This window comes from Tachypleus tridentatus, chromosome 2 (assembly GCF_004210375.1).
Source record: "Tachypleus tridentatus isolate NWPU-2018 chromosome 2, ASM421037v1, whole genome shotgun sequence".
NCBI classification, from domain to species: domain Eukaryota; kingdom Metazoa; phylum Arthropoda; class Merostomata; order Xiphosura; family Limulidae; genus Tachypleus; species Tachypleus tridentatus.
The window spans coordinates 51,796,497-51,816,406 of NC_134826.1; the positions used below are offsets into that span (position 1 = coordinate 51,796,497).

Consider the following 19,910-nt stretch of genomic DNA (forward strand, 5'->3'; position numbering starts at 1 on the left):
TATTAAAAAAGAATAAGACGTTCTAATTATATCGTTCTAACAAAGAATTATTTTAACGTATGCTGTCTCGGAAAAAAAGTATGGAAAATATTTTAAACTAGAAACTTGTATTAAAAATAATTCCTCAATTCCGACACATTTCTTGAGTGTGTTTTGATTTGAATTCTGAGAACAGAAGAATGAAAGTTTAGGTTAATTTTCTACTGGTGATATCATGCTACTACTATTCACACAAAGGATTCCCTTGAAGATAAAGAAAAGTTTAAGCCTTACATATTCCTGTTTGTCTTTCAGCAGTGACGTCTTAAAAATACGTGAGGAAAGTAAGTTTCTGCATCTAATCATGGTAATTTAGACTGGTATAGGACATCGTAAGCTATGAGTTACTTGTATAAATAAAATTTTGGGTCATGAGAAGAATTAGTGGTGAGTTTCGACATATTACCCATTTACACTGCGAGCTTTCTTATACTTGTTAGCTCAGTTACTTTACACTTGAGTTTTGTTTTTACTTATTTGAGTCTTGTGTAAAAGTATCAAAAAACAATATTATTAATTAATCACGATATAAAAGGCTTAAGAAGACAACGTTTTTAAGTGATCACGAGCTGAAACACAATATAATTGATGGGTGTTTTCTTATAACAAACCCACATCAGGCTATCTGTTATGTCTACTGAGGGGAATTTAGCGGTGTAAAATTAGAGGGAACGCAGCTAGTCATCACCACCCACCGCCAACTCTTGGGCTACTCTTTTACCAACGAATAGTGGGATTGATCGATACATTATAACGCCCCCACGGCTGAAATGGCGAGTATGTTTGGTGCGACTGGTTTTACATAATGTATTTGAAATATAGAAGTACAAGCGGAAAGAGATTTCTATAATTAAAATACTATTATGAATAGTAGTTCCTCTAAGGACTATTACAGTATCAACAACATGTACTTCGTTGTTGAGAACATATATCTACACGGTTAAGTAATTTTAAAAAAATTGTTAGAAGCATCGTCACCTAACTATACGTGTAATTATAACATAAACACATGGAAAAGTGAGGTAGGACGGCCTCCTTTGGTAAAACAGCCATTTTTCATATCATCGACTATGACGTGCTGCCATCTAGGTAGTATTATATAAACACTACTTTAATATTACCGTTAGATTTTGAACTGTTGTACAAAGTGGTTAAACTGCTTCGTGTATAGAAGTGACAAGAAACTTAAAAAGACAAGAATGTTTTGCTTGTTTGTTGTTAAGCGCGAAACCGCATATACCAGCCGTCTTGAGAATACATTTTTACTTCAAGCGGGTTTCTCGTCATCACAAAGGACGCCGGTCCGAGCGGTTTCGCGTTTAACAACAGGTCAACCTGAAGATGATCTCAGAATATCGAAATGTTTTTCTGTATTTTAATTAACGTTCTAATACCCACAACAGCCGTATTGAGACTGGCGTACTGTTTACTTTTTTCAGCATAATAGTTGCCCTCCAGTGGCTCAGCGGTATGTCTGCGGACTTGCAACGCTAAAATCCGGGTTTCGATACCTGGGGTGGGCAGCGCACAGATAGCCCATTGTGTGGCTTTGTGCTTAATTCAAAAACAACAAACAACAGCATAATAGTTTATGTTAGTGACATCTAGAGAGAGTTTAACTAACTATTATGGCTATGTGAACTGTCAATGGTTTGGGCGCTACTAACGTAAGTATTCATAGGTTAAATAATATTTTTTGTTAGTTTGTTGTTAAGCGCCAAACTACTCAATGGGATATTTATGCTGTGTCCATGGCGAGGTTTAATGTTATAAGCCCTCAAACTTATCAATGAGCCGCTGTAAAATGGTGGATAAATAAAATGTAAATAAATATCCTAGAATTATTTGTCAACGATCTTGACAACAGTTTATTTCCTTTTATAAATTCATTGAAGATACATAAAACTCGAAAGAACGCATGCCAAACAACATATAAACAAATAGTTTTGACAACAACCCATTAAACAATAATCGTTAACAAAACACGTATTTAACAACAGAGAATATTCAGTACGTTAAAGCGTTTATAGTTTTTTTCATAGAAGTTTCTCGCAAGATCTACGGAATCTGTATGGGTCGTGAATTTTGAACTGATGGACTAGATGGAAGGCAATTACTTATCTTCACCCATCTTCAAAGTTTGGACTACTCTTGTATGATAAACAAGTGGAATTCGACCATTACGCACACACGGTCACAAAATGTGAAGGGCTTTCTTTTTTTTTTCGGTAACAGAACGCGAACCGTTAACCCTCGATTCTACAGTCTTGGCACGTTAACCTTTAGGCCACACTCAACCGTTTTTTTTTTTTTTGTATAGTATATCAAACCATAAACGAGATACATGTTGACTTCAACATCTTAACATCGTCGAGGTTTTACCAGAAACTTGATCAGCTCTCGATGCCCAGTGTTTCTCAAACAATGAAAACTTATACAAGCTCAACGTTTCTATTTTTTTTTCAATATGAAACCAGTTTTTTAACACCAGGTCCATTCATCACATCAGTTTGCCTTCGTCATTGATTTACTAAACAAAAAGCACGTGCTGTTTTATCAGTGTTCTACTGTCTTCACTTGGACTATTAAAGGTTTTTTTTTGGGGTGGGGACGAATGACTATTTTTCGTAAAGTAGAGTCTAGGAGAAGCGTTAATATAAAACAAAATTAACAGTATTAGGTGGTGAAAACAAAGGTGATATGAAATGCGGTTTTTTACCAGTTGACAAAAGGACACTAAAGCACTATAAAGATTTTAGTGTTCTTCAGGGTTTCAGAAAGTGTTAAAGGCCAATCAAGCTGTGGCCTGATGACGCTTTTCATGACATGCTTAGTTACATTCTATACGTTAAAACTTTAAATTCAATACACTACGCTATGTATGTGTGTGATGTTTGTAGTTAAAATGGTTTTAGATTCAATCTCACGGCATTACATTTTCAGACATTTTGTGTGAGGTATGCCTCCAAACCTCATTAGAAATGACATTATATTGATGGCCTGTCAAGTCAAATACTGTTTCTTATGACAGTGTTCTGTATTAAATTTTCTCGTACACTTACAGTCTCATAATACCAATTTAACACTAAAAAGAACTTCGATGTTCTTTCCTTAACTTAATCTTTGTATTTTTGTCAGGTGATGATGCCAGATTAGCACTGCCGATTGTAAGCAAAAAAATATCTAATGTTTAACCATTGAGGAAATAAAGAAATATCTAGTGTTTAACCCTTACGGAAGTAAAGAAATACTTGATGTTTAACCATTTGGAAGCAAAGAAATACCTGATGTTTAACCATTTGGAAGCAAAAAATACCTAATTTTAACCCTTGAAGAATCAAATAAATACCTAATGTTTAACCCTTGAGAAAACAAAGAAATACCTAACATTTAACCCTTTTGGAAGCAAAGAATGCCTGATGTTTAACTGATTTGGAAACAAAGAAATACCTACTGTCTGTCCCTTTTTATGGTGATAAATAGAATGAATGTATGTGTATGTTACATGGAAAACTTTGAAGAATACAATGGCATAATTTTTCTTGAGAAAAACAGAGCTCAGGGGGAGTGTTGTGAGGCCCTTATGTGTGATAATAGTTCATTTCTCGAACACTACCTCTCAGTTAATGAAATAACTTAGCAGCTCCAGGTTTGATTAAACACTCGCGGGGCGAACACAACATGTCTTCCTCATACAATCTCAAAGTGTCCAATTCTGACACCAGAAAAATCGAAAACGGTCGACATCGCAGTTTGGGACCTGTAAGAAAGTATCTTTGTACCAAATTCCACGTAAGTTGGTTGACATACAGATGAATAGTTAATGAAAACCCCAAACAATATTTTCCTTACTAAAAATTGGGCAAAGGACAAAAATTCCAGAATTGTCTATACCTCTGTTTGGGACTTGCAAAGACACTCTTTCTACAAATTTTATGTAAATTGGTTGAAACAAGGCTAAATAATTATGTAAATTAGTTGAAACAAGGCTAAATAATTATGTAAATTGGTTGAAACAAGGCTAAATAATTGATCAAATCCTTTAAAGTTATAGATTTATGTAACTTTTGATCCCCTCTAAAATGATCCAAAATTGGCATATCCCAAAATTTTGTAAGTATATATATGTATATGGAACTTGTAAACAGTATTTTTGTACCAAATCCCATGCAAACTGGCTAAAATATGGTCGAGTAATATGATTAAAAACACCAAAATTATGCTTTTTTTCCGTTAGCTCTGACCCCTCTCTCTAAAAAAGACTAAATATAGGCAAATCCAACATTTTTTTATGTCAATGTATTGGGCACGTGAACGTTTATATTTGTGCCAACTTTCATCTTGATTGCTGTAAAAATGACCGCACAAGAACTCAACATATGGATATTAGATTGCTTGGCTTTTGATACCATAAAGTCCTTAAACAGACCTAAATAAAAAAAAACCAAACTAAAGCGGTGTCTGAGTGTATTGCACCAAAGTATGACCCCCACCAAGTTTCAAGTAAAGAAATGAAGGAATGGCAGTCGATTCTTTGAAAGAAAAAACATCACGACTGTCTGTGGAGACATCACTATACAAATACGTTGTCCACTGTTTAACATATTGTACATTTTATTTTTAATTTTAACTAGAATCTGTGGGTCTTTGATACTGAAGTACGAATAATTTAACCAGGTTTGTTTTATATCTAAGTTCTTTCTTATACACGTGGGTCAAAAACGCTCACAAGGAATTTTTAAGTGTTGTGATTACTTCCGTTGTAACCTACGTTTAATATTGATTTAGTTTTTCAAGTTCCAATTGGAGTTTAAGACACCCTTGCACAAATGTTAACTCATTTTCAAACTTAAGGAACCCCGGCATGGCCAGGAGGTTAAGGCGCTCGACTCGTATTTCGAGGGTCGCGAGTTTGAATCCCCGTCACACCAAACATGCTTGCCCTTTCAGCCGCGGAAGCGTTATAATGCAAATGTATATCCCACTATTCGTTGGTAAAAGAGTATTTCAAGAGCTGGCGGAAGGTGGTGATGACCAGCTGTCTTCCCTCTAGTCTTACATTATTAAATTACGGACGGCTAGCACAGATAGCCCTCGTGTAGCTTTGCGCGAAATTCAAAACTAAACTTTAAATAGCGACGCTTCATTCCCAAACCAAATCTAAGATTCTGTGATCAAATCTCTCAAAATTTGCGCTTTATCCCAGAAAACCTGTCATGGTTGTAACAAGATGTTAACATCATTTTTACATTTGGATTTTGAGCCACAGCATGCAGTAAAGGTATTACGTGGTATTTTTTACAGTTAATAATCAAGGTATTAGGCACGTGCTTAACGGTAATGTAGTTAAAAATGAACTTTTTTAGCACGTTTAAGTGATTTAAAATAATAAAAACTATTAGAGATTCGGAGTCAGTTCCCATTTTTATTTATATCTCTTTTGTATATTATTGTGGCTAAATTGGCTCGTAGAATGATCCAGTAGTATATGCTTTTTATTACCATATATTATGATAAATGTCTGTGTTCTTACGATAACTGAGCTTATATTTCTTAGTAATTTCAAACATTAGTATTCATTAGAATTATATCAGGGGTTCGATTTCTCTCAGTGGACATAGCAGGTAACCCGATGTGGCTTTGCTATAAGAAAACACACAAATATACTCATTAGAATTACTGTCGACAACCCTTCTTTTTTAATACTTAGTTTACGTTTCAAATCGCCACCCAGTGGCTCAGTGATATGTCTGCGGAGTTGCAACGCTCAAAACCGGGTTTCGATATCCGTAGTGGGCAAAGCACAGATAGCCCATTATGTAGCTTTGTGCTTAATTCAAAACAACAACGTTTCAAATCACTGACTGCTGGTCTTAAGAAATCAACTAATTTACATTTTTCTTCGAAACTTAATAATTACTTTGATAGTTTAACACCAGGGGGCTTTTAAAGCAAATTTTGTGAAATATTCGCTGAAGAGAACCATTTAATAGCCCGACGATAAATTATTGAAAAATATTTATCTTTCTGTCTAATAACACAGAGTGCTCTGAAATAGATCTCTTTAAAAATATGTACTTAAGTATTGAGCCTACAGGTTTCATTTATTTTCTAGAAATGTTTCACGTTGTTACTAAGTCGATAAGATAAACAGATTTGTCAAAGCACTTATTACAAACTTATAAAAACAATATAAATTTTGCAGTACTTGGGGGAGGATTTATATGCTCGAGGATGGTTGAATGGTTAGTATATTATCCTGCCATTCTAGATGTTTTAAGTTCGAGACGTGATGTTCTTTGTATTTTCCCGTTTGGACAAAAAATTGAGTTTAGATAATTTTTTTTGTTCTTGTTCAGCTGTGTCAGTAACCTGTCCATGGTTGGTTTTTATAAATATATTATTTTTATTTGTCGACGTTTTTCCAACAATGAACTAATAATGTAATAGACGTATTAGTGCATAAAGCATATCCACTTATTAGACACAACAATACAGTACGATGAGATTATATATTTCCCTTTGCACTATTAAATTACTTAACGTATCCATTTTCTTTATAAACACACTTCAATCAACGTGCGCATGTTCACTTATCGACACAAGGCGTCGGAGCGAGTCTGAAACGGAAGATGTTTGTTTGTTTTGAATTTCGCTCAAACCTACTCAAGAACTATCTGCGCTAGCCGTCCTTAATTTAGTAGTGTAAAACTAGAGGGAAGTCAGCTAGTCATCACCACCCACCGCCAACTCTTAGTCGACTCTTTTTACCAACGAATAGTGGGATTGACCGAACCATTATAACGCCCCCACGGCTGAAAGGGCGAGCATGTTTGGTGCGACGGGGATTCGAAGCCGCGACCCTCAGATTACGAGTCGAACGCCTACACATACCGATGTACCAGTGGTGGATGAATTTATAACGAAGTGCATTGTTATGAGATACACAAATACTGTCTTTTATAAATTATTACGTGAACTGTGATGTCTGTCCGAACGTTCGACTGTCTTCCGTTTGAAAAGCTGTGCACGCAGGCAAAGCTCAACGTTCACCTTGTAAATGACAGGAAAAAAGGCATGAATAATATTGATGTTAATTTGCATTTCACAAGCAGGATATTCTGATCTAACTTATTAGGACTTCATCATACTGCCATTCACATCTCAATATGTGACGTAACGTGAAAAATAAAAACGTGGATTTACCATACGTTATTTTGTTAAGTGGCTCGTGGCATGACAGAAATGTTCAATTTAAATTGATAGATTAATTTGATTTTTCCTGACACTGAGGACGAGTACTTTTGTTAGATTAAATTAAACGTTTTCTGATCCTGGGGACAGGTACTTTTGTTAAATTAAATTAAACTTTTTCTGTCACTAGAGTCGGGTACTTTTGTTAGATTAAATTAAACGTTTTCTGATCCTGGGGACAGGTACTTTTGTTAAATTAAATTAAACTTTTTCTGTCACAAGAGTCGGGTACTTTTGTTAGATTAAAGTAAACGTTTCCTGTCACTAGAGTCGGGTACTTTTGTTAGTTTAAATTAAACGTTTTCTATCACTGGGGAGGGGTACTTTTGTTAGTTTAAATTAAACGTTTTCTATCACTGGGGAGGGTACTTTTGTTAGTTTAAATTAAACGTTTTCTATCACTGGGGAGGGGTACTTTTGTTAGATTAAATTAAACTTTTTCTGTCACTAGAGAGGGTACTTTGGGCTTGTATCTACATGTGACCTATATGTTGTGAAAGATCATGCCTACCTCGGAGATCTTGTATAGAGCTACAACTTTAAACTCATTGTAATTGTTAAGTAAACTTTCTTGTCTGTGATGAAGACCTTGACTTCTGTTCAATAAATTAGTTCGCTCCTTGTGAAAACCTACAGCTGTGAACTGAGTCTTTAAATCACTGCTGTGATTTTCAAATGTATTTGTAAATAAAATATAGTAGCGAGCGCATTACTATTATTTCAGTGGAAATAAGTGGCTAAAGGAGGGCAGTTAGGGTAGGTTGTTATTTGATAATTTATAACCAAATAAGATGTCAAAGGGGGAGGGCAGTTCGTATCAACTGTTATTTGATAATTTATAACCAAATACGTGTCGTTTCATCTTTTATAAAACTTTAACACTAATTATTTTAAATTTGGGCCTGGCAGTGGGGGTGCTCGAATCACAACCCATGGATAACAGGATTGAAACCTACCGCAGAATGTGCTAATCTTTTCAGTTGCAAGTAAAAAGACCAGGTTATAATAATTAAAACTAAAGAGGCTCATTAGAAACGTCAGATGGCTAAAACGGCTGTACGAATAAAGATTGGTCGCAGATGTTAAAATATAACGGTGAGAATTTTCCAAAATAAATTAACAGTAAGAAAAATTCTCATATGAAAGTAGGGCCAGTGGATTGTCTTCAGGGACGTTTGTTTTGTTTGTTTGGGAATTTCGCACAAAGCTACTCGAGGGCTATCTGTGCTAGCCGTCCCTAATTTAGCAGTGTAAGACTAGAGGGAAGGCAGCTAGTCATCACCACCCATCGCCAACTCTTGGGCTACTCTTTTACCACCGAAATAGAGGGATTGACCGTCACATTATACACCCCCACGGCTGGGAGGGCGAGCATGTTTAGCGCGACGCGGACGCGAACCCGCGACCCTCGGATTACGAGTCGCACGCCTTACGCGCTTGGCCATGCCAGGCCCCTTCAGGGACGAGTAGCGCAGAAAATTTAAGGGACTTAAACGGAAAGCTTGATGAATTATAAGGGTTGGTTTTGTGTTTATATATAGTTTAATTTAATGAACTGGACAGCCTAGATGGATCAACAAGCCCCTAGTTATTGCTAAATGTTGTATAATGTGACAGCGAATTTTACTATTTGTTGGTACAAAGTGTCCTCAGAGCTTGTGTTGTTGACTAGTTAGTTCCCTTCCCTCTAATCTATCACTGCTAAGTTAGCGAGGATTAGCGCAGGCTGCTCTCGAATAGCTTAGTGCGAAATTAAACAAATTAATTAACAAATCTACACGTTGGGTTTATTGTTAGCGCAGAGTATTCGGGTTGTATTAATATTCTGGTTTACGGAATTTGTAAGTAAAGCTGAGTTGCTGAAAAATTCGAAGTTTTTTCTACTCGGTTTTATACACCAATCAGCGAAGTTCTCACAATTCGGGTCTTGCTTTACTCGGTAACCATCAGTGGATAAATAACATTAGCAACGGACAATTCGCATATGAAGTAGACGAAACGTTTTCATGTTCAGAAACTGTACGAGTTCAGGAGTTAAGACCACCAAAATCTGTGATCTGTTCTGTAACAACAGGGTCAACTTCCACAAGGTTGATGCTGATCGTGTTTTGCTGACACGTCAAACCTTCACCGAAAGAACTTTTGGTTTGGTCATCCAGTGGTCGAAAAGTAAGTATTTTGAAAGGTAAACGCAAGATAATTGAACGATCAATACATCCCAAAACGACCTTCACTTTGACCTCGTAAGAAACGACTATACCATAGGGAGTTTTTCCTTGGGTTCTGTAGTGGTTGTTGTTGAGGACAAAATCATGTTGCCCTCCTGTAGTCCGCTTTCCACCGCTAGAGCTACCGGATATTTGAGATAGCTCATCAGCTTAATAGCGAAGTCACGTGATATGCTAGCGCCAGCTGGTATTGGATGCTTCTTGTCGGTCTCAGAGTTTCCGACGACATTTTTGAAGTGTCCATTGGTGAACATGCAAACCAAAACGTGTTGAATGATGTATAGCTTGATCCTCTGGACAGTCTTCACGCTGTTATTGTTGACAGTGACATGAACTCGCATTGTGTCTCCGTGCTCGTAGACCTCACGGTCCAGCATGACCTCGACGTCCAGTCTTCCTGGACTGAAAGAGAACGTTTTTCTCAATGAGGCTGTTGGGCGAGTGAGGGAGTTAAAACTTGAACTCGGACTGTAGTGTACACATCTTAAATTCATCCGGACTACGTTTCGTTTGAATCTCCAGTCGTCCACTCGCTCACCTTGAATAAAGGAAATAAATAACAAACAATATCACTCGTACAAAAAGGCAGCACACACACACACACACACACACACACACACACACATATATATATACCTTGTTAAGTGGTTCTTCTCAGAAATATCCCTACTGTATAATAGAAACTGAAGGGCATTCCGGAAACTACGCCACCAGTACTATTAAATGTACGTATTTTGATTTTGCCACCCAGTGGCTCAGCGGTATGTCAGTGGACAACGCTAAAAACCGGGTTTTGACACCCGTGGTGAGCAGAGCACAGATAGCCCATTGTGTAGCTTTGTGCTTAATTCAAAACAACATTGTAGCTTGATTTTATTTTAAATTAATAGTAATAAAAACTTTTTACAATGTTTTAAAATGTATTTCTATTGTTTGATTATATATATATATATATATAATAAATCAGTGGGAAGTTTCTCACCGATTAAAGAGAGCCAACGAATCAGTCGATGGCACCATTGTATACGCGACATAATATTTGCTCATAAAACAATCGTGTAAATGGTTATAGATACATATCTTGAGTATAATTCAGAAACTGTAGGATTATTTTTATACCAGAACTATCCTATATAGAAAGGACATCGATACTTAAGGAAATCAACGTTATTTAATTATGCTGATTGATTGTTTGTTTTGAATTAAGCACAAAGCTACACAATGGCCTATTTGTGTTCTGCCCACCACGGGTATCGAAACCCGGCTTTTAGCGGTGTGAGTCTGCAGACATACCGCTGTGCCACTGGGAGGGCTATTTATTTATAACAGAAAGGAACACTGATAAACGTTTCGGAGCTCAATATATTTCATCTTTTGTATATCTAAAGCAAAATAAAAGAATTATATCAATCACACGTTAGTAACTGAAACACGTAGTTTGTTTGTTTTGGAATTTCGGGCAAAGCCACACGAAGGCTATCTGCGCTAACCGTTTCTAATTTAGCAGTGCAAGACTAGAAGGAAGTCAGCTAGTCACCACCATCCACACTGCCTTCCATCTAGTCTTACACTGCTAAATTAGGGACGGTTAGCGCAGATAACCCTCGTGTAGCTTTGCGCAAAATAAAAAATAAAAATGGTAACAGAATCAACGGTGGTGACCCTTACACATAATGGCAGAGAACAACCTGCCATTTTAAATCCGGTTTATCGGATACTTTCAGCTGGATGCTGCTTCCTTCCACTTTGCTTCGAACGTTTGCTCTCATCTCAACAGAAAATTTGAGCGGAGATGGATTGGCAAGGTTAGGGCCGTGAAATGACCTGCACGTTCGCCAGATCTCACGCCTTGTGATTTCTGGCTGTAGGGTATGGTAAATAAACGTGTTTATACTACCAAACCACGTGGTATGCAAGACCTCCGACAGAAATTTGAAAATGTGATTGTAACAATACCACAAGAAATATGCCTCTAGGTTCTGGAGACCACCCGGAGAAGATTCCAGGCATGTGTTGACAGCGATGGTAAACAAGTTGAGACTCTAACTGTTTGAAGCTATTAACGTACACGTGTTATCATGATACAGTGTAATATCCGTTCACTTTCCATTAAAAACGATATACCTGTGTATACAAGACAAGAGCAAAGAGAAATTGGAAAGAAGGTTTTTAAAACGGAAAAAATACTGGATATGTGATTAAAAATTAATCTGGAATGCTCTTGAGGATATTACCGATGAATTACATGTTTAATTTGATCTTTCAAAGTTAAGCATTGCCTACCAAGGTTTGTTTGTTTATTTAGAATTAAACACAAAGCTACACAATGGGTTATCTGTGTTCTGCCCATCACGAATATCGAAACCCAGTTTTTAACAATGTGAGTCCACAGACATATCGCTGAAGACAAGAGTATATAGTAAGTTTGGGTACAGTTGGTAGTCTGAGTGGATCAGCGAGTTTCATTGTTATAAAGCAATTATTACAGTTACGTGTTTCAGGTACTTACTTGGGAACGATGTAATTATTTTATGTTGCTATAGATACTGAAGACAGAATCTGTTGAATTCCGAAACGTTTATTCGTGTACCATTCTGTTATAAATAAATAACGTTAATTTTCTTAAGTACCTTTGCCTCTTCTATGGTTTAACTTCGTTTTCCTCCGAACACATAAATTGCTAATAACGTGTATTTTTTTTCAACACTGAAATTTCACCTTAAAGAGAAAGAAATCACCACAATGACTATAACACCCTAGTATTACTTACATAATACAAAAGTCTCTCGCTTTTCTTCTTCTGAGCTAACTGAAAGTAACACGAGTACTGAATTGTAAAATCATGTTTTATGGGAGGTTTCTACTCAAACACGATTAGTTTTGTGGGTCTAAATGGCTTTGAGAAATACTTGATGACGAGAAACCCATACATTTGGCTTTGAGAAAGTTTGAAAATAACATGCAACCAAGATCAGATTTTTAAACACACGTTAGTAAAGAACCAGCCTTGTTATATGAATTACACAGATGTGATAAATAGATCAGATTTTTAAACACACGTTAGTAAAGAACCAGCCTTGTTATATGAATTACACAGATGTGATAAGTAGATCAGATTTTTAAACACGTTAATAAAGAACCGGACTTGTTTTATCATTTACACAGATATATTAGCGAATATAGTTTCTTTGTCTTCTTCTTAAAAGCTGTGATTATCTCTTTGTTAAAATACACATATATTAATGTAGCGTGCATATCTGTATATTATAAAAGACAGAAATGTTGTTACGTACCTACAAACACCTTTAACTCATAAGATATTCCTAGCGGACTTCCACTGTACGCTCGCGCAGGCTGAAGTCGAACGGAAGCTGGAGATAAGTTGGACACTCTCATTGTTAAAGGGTATGCATCGTTTCCTAGTCTTCTGAGGAGATTCCGCTGCAGGAGACTTAGTTTATCGTGATCGAGGGGTTCAGGTGGTGGGTAAACCTAAAATAAAAAATGCAATTATATTAAGTGGTTGTACAAACATTATGCTTGGAAATAATTTTCACACATGCGAGTTACACTGAAAGTGTTCGTCTTGTTTATACTTCACGAGATTCCAAACAAACACGTAGTAGTCAGTTTAAACTATTTTACCAAATAATGCTTGAAATTTAGTGCCGGTTTATAGACTTGTTTCGTTTGAAGTTAAGCAAAAAGCTGCAGAAGGGGCTATCTGCGCTAGCCGTCCCTAATTTAGCAGTGTAAGACTGGAAGGAAGGTAGCTAGTCATCACCACCCACCGCCAACTCCCGAGTTACTCTTTCACCAACGAATAATGAGATTGACCGTCACATTATAACGCCCCCACGGCTGAAGGGCGAGCATGTTTGGTGTGACGGAGATTCGAACCCTTGATCCTCAGGTGTTTGGAAAAGGTTTGTTCTGTTCCATACTTCACGAAAAGCTACTCAAGGGGTATCTGCGCTAGCCATCCCTTATTTCCCAGTGACGGACTAGAAGGCAGCTAGTCATCATTACTGACCGCCAACGCTTAGGCTACTCTTTTACCAACGAATAGTGGGATTGACCCTCACACTATAACGTCTCACGGTTGAAAGGACGAGCATGTTTGGTGTGACGTCTTAATTACGCTGAAATCCTGTTTGATTTACTGTTTCATTTATAGTGATTTTAATAATGTAGTTTATTTTAAAAAATAAATTTGATAATGTTAAGATTTTGTAAATGATGATAAAAATACTTATACATTTTTAACGTTAAACATTCTTTAAGTTATGTAAGTGAGAAATAGCGAATAAAAAACATCTAAAAGTTGAAAGTGAACTTTACTACTGAAAATATATGCTCAATATTCGTGGTAAACTGAGAATAAGTGGATGGCGTTTCAATATATTCGACATGTGAAGTGTACTGTCAGCATGGGAGTTATCACTTTCAACTCAGTTAATCAACGAGAAAGCTTTTGTAGGTTTCTATCAGTCCTTGATTTAAACTTAAATGATACAGTTAAGTTTACCAAACTGAATGCGCAGGTTTGGTTTTACTTAAACACGATCAAAGTTAATATACATTGATATATTCTATTGATACTATCAGAGGACTTTAGTTTGCTGATTTATGTGTGTGGGGGGGTTTGTTCGTTTTCGGTTATTCGCTCAAAGCTACTCAAGAGGTATTTATCATAGTTGTCTCTCATTATGAATTGATAGACAAGAAAAAGGATAGCTAGTCAACAGCACCCACCGTCAACTTTTGGATTACTCCTGTCTGAATACCTCCAAGTGGCTCAGCAGTATGTCTGCAGACTCACACTGCTGAAAATCGGGTTTCGATACTCGTGGTAGGCAGAGCAAAAATAGCCCATTGTGTACCTTTGTGCTTAATTTAAAAAAAAACAAACAAACTGGTCTGAACTAAAAAAATAGGATTTGATCATCACATTTATAATGCACACACGGTTTCAAAAGTTGGAGTGAAATTTCTTTCCCAGGAACAGTAGTTGAACAATGAACAAGAGCGTTAACTAATACTAGGCCACGTTTGGCTCTAAGTGGGTAATTTGAGGCCTCATTGATTTATCTTGGTTTGTACTGGAGAACCCGGGTTTATATAAATTCATGCTTGTTGTTAGACCTCGGTTTTAACATATACCAAGAATGTCATTATAAGCAATTATTGAATTACGTTTACTAAAGTTTGAACTTCAACGTATTGAATTTTTTAAAGTTTGTGTGTGTTTTCTAAAAGCAAAGCCACATCGGGCCATCTGCTGAGTTCACCAAGGAGAATCGATCTCATGATTTTAGCGTTGTAAATCCGTAGACTTACCGCTGTACTAGCGGAGGACATTATTTTTTTAAAGATGTAAGAAAAGCGCTTTGCGTTTCCTTGTCCAAAAAAGGCATGTCATGGCCTGGTGGTTAGGGAACGATCAACTTGCAATCTGTGAATTATAGGTTCAAACATTGCCGTCACCAAACATGCTTGCCCTTTAAGCCATGGGGAGTTATAATATGATGGTCAGTCGTTGACAAAAAAGCAGCCCAAGAATTGGCTCCGGGCGTTGTTGACTACTTGCCTTCTCTCTAATCTGTCACTGAGAAATTGGGGTATGGCTAGCGCAGATAGCCTTCATGTAGGTTTATGTGAAATCTAGAACAGAACAAACCTCCTCCAAAAATCTGAGGGTCGTGGGTTCGATCCCCATCACATCAAACATGCTCGTCCTTTCAGCAGTTGAGGCAATGATAAGAGATTGCCAGTCTCGCTATTCGTCCGTAAAAGAGTATCCCAGGAGTTGGCGGTGGGTGGTGATGACTAGTTGCCTTTCCTCTAGTCTTACACTGCTAAACTGGGGACATCTAATCATCACCATCCTACGCCAACTGTTGAGCTACTTTTTCACTAAGGAATAGTGGTATTGACCGCCACTTTCTAACACCCACACAGCTGAAAGTCGAGCATTTTTGTTGGAACGGGGATTCAAACCAGTGACCCTCAGATTGCGAATCGGGTATCCAAATCACGTGGACATGCCGGGCCACTGTTTAACTTTTAGGACATAGAACATCAGATGTTTAGTGTGACAATATTATCATGAAGCAACCCTATCGGTAACATGTAACTTCAAACGATGTTACATTTTATAAATAACCAATTAATTTTTAAAATCGACGTTGTCTTTTGTTGTAAGAGTCGCCATCAGACTTTAATTAAGCTAGTTACATTTACCACCAATCGAGAAAGCAACAGTGTTTTCCTTCTTCCTTTTGTTATTGAATCCCTAATTACCTTATTACATGCTAATTGCGAACCTTCCTTCGTGAAAAGTAAAAACTGGATCGTTTACTTGCTAACTACTTGCGTTTATAAATTAAAATCCAAAAGTTTATAAAGCGTGTCCTACCTTAGGGAGTTTTTTAAATTTCTTTTTCGGGCAAAGATCCTAAAACAAACAAACAATAACAACGAAGAACACATATTCAGTTGCAAAGACATTACGGTAATTTAGTCGGTCGGTGCAAAGTAATCGATGCTAATATACACTAAATTCAATGATAATTTAGGAAGCCTCTTCCAATAAACAAAACTTTCGCAGTTAGTAAACCTTTAGTAAATTCGTTAAATTTTTTCTCGTTAATTTCGTTTAACACTCGCTAATTAAAACGACTCGGTGTCATAGATAGCCCTTTGTGTAGCTTTCTGTTTAATAGACCCTCGCTAGTACAGCAGTAACTCTACAGGTTTACAACGCTGACATCAGGGGTTCGATTCCCCTCAGTGGATTCAGCAGATGACCTCATGCGGCTTTGTTCTAAGAAAATACACACACTGCTTACTAACGAACGAGAACTCCCGTTAAAATGTATTATTTCTGAACACAAATAAATCATTTCAGATTAATAATAACAGTTAATACAAACCTGTTTGAAGTCCAAGACAGCTTCTGTGTAGAACTTTAAGCCCATTACTTCTTCGTCTTCCCTTCCATAGCGGAATGTAAGAATTATCAAAGAAAATACTTTTCTTTCCTTTACATAACTGGGGTCTATCAGTACCACGCCATCTATAGGCGAAGCTGTGTTATTTTCAACGATTATTTCTCTTGAACTAAGGTAAAGTGTGACTTTGGTGTTCGTAGACTGTTTTTTATACACTCTGCAAAAAGAAAATAAATAATTATTACACTTATTTTACTGAGAATTACTTTTGAAATTTTAAGACGTAAAGTTTCTTCTGTGGATAACTGATATTAAATTGTCTTATTCTTATAACTGAAATGAAGAAAATGAAATTTCACATTTTTTCTCAAACCACCAAGTTTTTATATTTTATTTTCGTTTTAATTTTTTCACTACATTCTTATGTAGCCCTAGAATTAGTAGTGGCTCAGCGGTATGTCTGCGGACTTACAACGCTAAAAACCGGGTTTCGATACCCGTGGTGGGTGGAGCACAGATAGTCCATTGTGTAGTTTTGTGCTTGATTCAAAACAACAACAATCAATTGGGTTTTTAACGACATTTTTCTAAACTCCTTGGATCTCCTGTGTGTTTTATATAAGCAAAAGATGACTTAGTTTTTCAGACTTACTGTACCAGACAGGATAATAAAACGATTTTTAGGTCACGGCTGATATTGTTTGAACTTACTTCATTCAAAGTATAATATAATAAAAAAACTACAAGATTATAGTACAAAATATGACAAGTATAAATTATTATAAAAACACTTTTATTCACTTACAGCTTGTCTTATCATTTTTTGTAAGGGGGTAATATTTTTCTATAAATACTCAGGGGAGCATTATTCAGTGTGGTTACTTATTTTTGTTGGTAAGGTACACAGATATATCTATCTATCTACGGTAGTTGTTCCTAATTATGAATGAATAAGGCTAGAAGAAAGAAATGTAACCAAAATATCTGCTGTCAATTCTTGAGGCATGTTTGTCGAATGATTTTTTCAACGGTATTTAACTTTATAAAAAAACAGATAAGTTAAAAACAAAACTACTGTGGTACTTACTTTTGTTTATTTAACGTCATGCTTACGAGTTTATATCTGATAACATTCTTAACTTAGGAATGAAGAGACATGAGGAAAGGAACCTCCATTCTTGAGCTACAATAATTCAATATGCGGATTTTACTGTCACTCCTATTACACACACAGCCTCAAAGCGCCGAGCACAATTTTACAATAACGGGATGCGAATCACGATTCTTTAATTCACAGCCCGGAATGTTAACCATTCGGTTGGAGCATTTTAGGATTCAATAAATCATATATTTGTTATTTTTCCTTGGACGCTTAATTAACACTTATAAAAAAAACGTACAGTAGTTTAAGTGACTTTTCTTAGACATTTATTTCCTCTTGAACACTTCATGGACACTTATAAAAACGTATAGTAATTTAAAACGACTTTTGTTGTATATTTATTTTATCTTGAACACTTCATGGACACTTATAAAAACGTACAGTAATTTAAAACGACTTTTTATGTATATTTATTTTATCTTGAACACTTCATGGACACTTATATAAACGTACAGTAATTTAAAACGACTTTTCTTATTACAATAATCACTTTAGCTCAGCTAACATTATATTGATTAGGACTATTGATATAAATAACATTCACGTGACGTAGTTAATGCATCCGTTATGAAAGTCAGATTTTGCCAACGGTGATTTATTTTTAAACGCTACCCAACGAAAACACCGTTTGTTAAGATATGAGTAATACTGAGAATATAGAAAAATTGTTTAGTTCAGGATATAAAGAAGATGGCGTCGCTTTATTTTTTCTCTTTACAATAAAAAATGATTAATTCCATCTAGAGATAATGCAACTTCTTAAAGTACTTAATAGGTAACAAAATTTTTCTTACAAAAATATGTCTCAGTTTGAGGTATACAAAATTACAAACGTATCAGTAAAACATTTCTGTTGTTTGTAGTTGGTGTTTTATGAACTTTAAACCTGAAAAAGGATTTCGTGTGTATTATTTAAAAGAGTCCATTATAAAGGTTAACGTAATAAGAAAATATAGGTCCATTTCTTTAGAAAAAAAAGCACGTACCATCTCTTAGTAAGAATGTGTTCCATGTGTAACAACCAATATTTTTAAACAAGTAAGATATGTGGAATTAATTCAAAGTTAAATTAGTGTAACGGTAAGTTATTTTGTGCTGACGATCAAATGACGTTAAGAAAGGATCAGACGTGTAATCTTCTTCGTGATTTCACGTTAACGAAGCAGAAACTAATTAATTCATGCAAACAATGAACGTTTTCAGTTCAGTTTTCTAAAATTTTCGTGAACTGCAAGTGTCTGTTGAAAGAACAGAAGACGACGTTTCGATCTCTAAACTGAAACGTTTTGGTCTCGAGCTCAGATGTTCGACCATTTGTGAAAAGTTGATATTTAACGCTGATTTAAGTTGTGAACGTTTTTCTTTTCTTAGCCACTTCGAAAAAGTGTGTATAGTTGTATTGAAATCTTAATTAAAACCTTCTTAATTCAGTGTATTTATAAGCTGGATGTTAATATAATGTAAAACATGCTTTTAAATACACTAAACAGTACTTTTACTGATGTGTATCTCGAAGGAACATGTAAGTATCAGAGGACTGAACTTAACTTCTAAACCCTTATATTGCAATTTGTAGATCTTTGCATCTGATGAGGAAAGGGAAAACGAGCTGAAAAGATAACTGTATCTATCAGATATATTCAAGATGGCCGGTCAATAAGGACTCCAAGACATGGTAGGTTGAGATCTTTCATCAACTGCACCTGTCTAACAAGAAACAAATAAACAAGAGAGAACACTTAATAACCGTGACATTTGGCATTCTTTCAGGAAGAATTGGAGAAAATTAATGTTTGAGACCTTTCTTCTTCTTTTCCTCTTATACTTTTGTGCGCCAGCAATATCAAGCATGGATAGAGGACATGCCCGATTATTGTAATTCTGCCAAAAAGAATTTGAATTTGAGGGTAGACTGGTAGAGAACCTGATAAGTATTAAAATTTATTTGACCTTCAACGTGGTCAAATAAATCAACCGAAAGGTTTTGAACTCGTGAGTCCAAACTTGTAATCATATCTGAAATCAGTCAAGAGATAACGGAGCAATGATCTGAGAGGCTGTACTTGAAAAACTCAGAGCCGTTCTGTCAGCCGCTATGCCGCGGCTAAAAAGACCACGTATCGGTTTCTGTACGTTTGTTTGTTTTTTAATTTTTCGCAAAGCTACACGAGGGCTATCTGTGCTAACCATCCCTAATTTAGCAGTGTAAGACTAGAGGGAAAGCAAGTAGTCATCACCACTCACCGCCAACGTTTGAGCTACTTTTTTACCAAC

General features: G+C 36.1%; 1 pseudogene across 1 annotated transcript in view; it reads right to left on the bottom strand.

Moving 5' to 3' along the window:
* Positions 1 to 1,947: 1,947 nt before the first annotated feature.
* The window catches only part of LOC143243802 (arrestin homolog), a 43,253-nt pseudogene continuing 25,290 nt past the window's right edge, over positions 1,948 to 19,910 (bottom strand). The window contains exons 2-4 of the transcript XR_013024765.1: positions 16,457 to 16,691; positions 12,815 to 13,013; positions 1,948 to 10,059 (exon numbers count right to left, since the gene is read on the bottom strand). The product of XR_013024765.1 is annotated as an arrestin homolog (transcript). The remainder of the gene's footprint in view (positions 10,060 to 12,814; positions 13,014 to 16,456; positions 16,692 to 19,910) is intronic.